The sequence below is a fragment of the Mus caroli genome, unplaced genomic scaffold (assembly GCF_900094665.2).
Source record: "Mus caroli unplaced genomic scaffold, CAROLI_EIJ_v1.1 scaffold_23952_1, whole genome shotgun sequence".
Lineage (NCBI taxonomy): Eukaryota > Metazoa > Chordata > Mammalia > Rodentia > Muridae > Mus > Mus caroli.
Genome location: NW_018389157.1, coordinates 2110 through 6007, shown reverse-complemented (window position 1 = coordinate 6007; position 3898 = coordinate 2110). Strand labels below are relative to the sequence as shown.

Here is a 3898-nt window from a genome sequence, read left to right as displayed (position 1 = left end):
GAAGACCAAAGTGTGGACACTGTGCCCTTTCTTAGAATTGGTAACAAAACACCCATGGAAGGAGTTACAGAGAAAAAATTTGGAGCTGAGAAGAAAGGTTGGGCCATCTAGAGACTGCTATATCTGAGGATCCATCACATAATCAGCTTCCAAACGCTAACACCATTGCATACACTAGCAAGATTTTGCCGAAAGGACCCAGATATAGCTGTCTCTTGTGGGACTATGCCGGGGCCTAGCAAACACAGAAGTGGATGCTCACAGTCCCCTATTGGATGGATCACAGGGCCCCCAATGGAGGAGCTAGAGAAAGTACCCAAGGAGTTAAAGGGATCTGCAACGCTATAGGTGGAACAATAATATGAACTAACCAGTGCCCCCTGGAGCTCCTGTCTCTAGCTGCATATGTATCAGAAGATGTTCTATTTGGCCATCAGTGGAAAGAGAGGCTCACTGGTCGTGCAAACTTTATATGCCTCAGTACAGGGGAACGCCAGGGCCAAGAATTGGGAGTAGGTGGATGAAGGAGTGGGTGAGGGAGCATGTGGGGGACTTTTAGGATACCATTGGGAATGTAAATGAAATAAATACCTAATAAAATATATAATATATTAATTTAAACATTTCTTAAAAGAAAGAAAATAAATAAAAATGTTACTTATTTTACACTCAAAAAAACAAAACAACAAAAAAAGAACATCCCTTCATGGCTTCTGCATCAGTTCCTGCTTCCTGACTTGTTTGAGTTCCTGTCCTGACTTTCTTTTGTATGGGAGAGTAAGCTGAATAAACCCTTTCCTCCCCAACTGGCTTCTCGGTCATGATGTTCGTGCAGGAATAGAAACCCTGACCAAGACAATCAGTAAGAAGTTTTATTTAGGAAACTAGAAAAATCAAACCTGTTTCCACCTTGTCCCATTTCATCAGCTAAAGAAAATTCACGTTTTACTGTAAAAACTTATTGTATGGTTGGTAATACTTCTAATATTATTGATGATTTGATAAAACCATTCAAATTATGAAACATGAGGCTCAGTTATGCCAATATTCATGTGTCTTTCTATATGATTCCATTGTGGAGGAAAAAGGCCATATTTGAAAACAACATATATTAAAATTTGCCATTCATTCTTATCACAGTCAACCTTCCTCTAATATACCTGTAAAATGTGAATTTATTTATTTATTTATTTACTTATTTATTTATTATTTATTAATTACTTTATTTATTTATTTATTTATTTTTAACTGTTCAAGTCAATGTTGAGCTAGTATTGGTAAAACAGATAATTCAGTTCCAAGAAAAGGGAGAGCACACCCAGGGCGGCTGATCAGCAGATCAGACCTCTTTCATTCCCAGCTAAGTATCTCATTGCTGTGGCCCAGTGTTTTCTAAACAGGAGGCCAGTTGTTCCCAGAGCAGGAGACTCCATACACTCAGTTCTCCACAACATGGCATGCAGCTTCATCCCTAATGCAGACATAATAAGAGATTTGACTACTACCAAGCACAGTTTATATTCAGATATATACTAATACCTTTAGTTAAAGGTATAACATAAGATTTTATAGAACTAAAGTAGCTACCCCCAAATCTATTGAAATCTATTCAAAAACCTGCCTTTTCTTGTTTCAGACACATCAAAAGACACATCAAAAGACTATGAAAGAGGTTTTTTTTGCCCACATGTTGTTTTTGTTTGCCCACATGTTGATGATATGGGTTTTATTTGCCTTATTCATAACATATTTTATTTGTGTCTAGTTCAACAACAATTAACAAGGGATATATATTATCATAATATATTGCAAAAGTATACCTTTTATCTTTTATTAGTTAATAACATGCTAATGAAGATGTTCACTAGTAAAGAACTGGTCAAAATATAGTGTACTCTAGGGGGATCTCAGAACAGCCTCATTTTATTTGGTGATGTCTATTTGAAAAGTTGGCAAATAGCATTTAAAACTGTGAGGATGAGGCAGGCTCACAGAATGGCTATTTCTGAGAAAATCTCCAGGATAATATTGTCTGTCATCTCAGTCTCAGGCAGCTTCCAGCAGTTCTATGGTTTCTGGCACACTCAGGATGTGGTTGCAACACTGTATCTAGCACAGAAATAGACTGTAGCGTCCTCAGATGTCAGGCTGCTGAGCTGCATGTAGGCTGTGTTGGAGGATGTGTCTGCAGTCATAGTGGCCTTGCCCTGGAGCTTCGGGCATATTTAGTATTACCATTCTCAGGATCAATCCTTCCAATCCACTCCAGGCCCTGTTCAGGCCTCTGCTTCACCCAGTCCATATAGTAGTTAATAAAGGTGTAGCCAGAAACCTTGCAGGACAACTTGACTGAGGTCCCTGGCCTCACAAGCTCTGCCCCAGACTGCTGCAGCTGAACCTCTGAATTGACCCCTGTAGAAAGAAAGGCAAAGTGATTGCCACTGTCACAGAGTGTGTGCCCCCTCAAGTTTGGGACTTGGGAGCCCCTTACCTATAACCACTGCCATCAGGAAGATGACCCAGCTGCATTTCATTGTAAGGACCTTGAGATTCAGTGGCTGTAGAGAAAACAGTGTTCATATGTTTGGTGTGGATATCTCTGTATTTATAATCACAGACTCATGATTTGCATATTCATGAGGCAGGATCTTTCTTACATAAGAACATTCTGGCTGGTGAAGAAGGAAGTAGAGTGTACATGCGTCAATCAACAGGATGCTGGGGTCCAAATCCTAATTCTGTGTGAGCAACTTTCCCTGAGAGATGTACACACCTCTTAGATACAATATCAAAGCCAATCTCACAATTTTAAAATAGAATCCTAACCTGAGACATAATACTTATCTTGGTGACAAAATGTATTAGTGGTAGTTGCAATGAGGATAATGGTTACTGGAAATTTTAAAAACTTATTTATGACAGTTTGCAATCTTTTTATTTTTATTTTTGTTTGTTTTTTGAGACAAGGTTTCTCTGTGTAGCCCTTGCTGTTCTGGAACTCATTCTGTAGACCAGAATGGCCTTGAACTCAGAAATTTGCCTGCCTCTACCTCCCAATTGATGGGACTAAAGGCATGGGCCATCACTGCCCAGCATACTTTTTTGACATTTTTTTCATATTCTTGAAATTAATAGTGGTCTTTCCAGAAGGTTGCATACTAAAATATTACACAAGTGAGAGCAATTGAACAGGCCTCAGGAATATGTGCATGCAAATGGTTATTTATCCAGCATTTTCTATAAGAACTAAACTTCTGAACCAAACAATATGTCTGTGAACAAATGATTTAATAAACTAAATATGCTATACATAAAATAAAGCAGAATATATATATATTTATTTATTAGATATTTTCTTCGTTTACATTTCAAATGCTATCCCCTTTCCTAATTTCCTCTCTGAAAATCCCTTATCCCCCCTCCATACCTCTGCTCTCCAACCCACCCACTCCCACTTCCTGTCCCTGGCATTCCCCTATACTGTGGCATAGAATTGACACAAGACCAAGGGCCTCTCCCCCTATTAATAGCCAACTAGGAAATCTTCTCTTACATATGCAGCTAGAGACACAAGTCCCACCATGTGTTTTCTTTAATTGGTGGTTTAGTCCCAGGGAGCTCTGGAGATCTCAAGTTTCTTAAGTAAATTAAGAGCTTTATAGAAACACAAGTACTGTATGATTTGCTCATTTGTGGACCTTAGATATTGTACAGTTAGAAACAATTATGTATGTAAATATGAAATAAAATGGAAGTTAAACTGTCAACTTGAAATAAATGGCCAAATGGGAATGATATGGATATAGAAAGGATATGTTGATGTAATGGAGAAAATATGTCCAGTGTACCATATACTTTTTAAATAAAAAATTCTAAACATATATAAAGTTCTTAGTTT

At 38.0% G+C, this 3898-nt stretch overlaps 1 pseudogene; it reads right to left on the bottom strand.

The window, feature by feature from the left end:
* Positions 1 to 2084: 2084 nt before the first annotated feature.
* Positions 2085 to 2534, bottom strand: LOC110287967 (annotated as a pseudogene).
* Positions 2535 to 3898: the final 1364 nt, after the last annotated feature.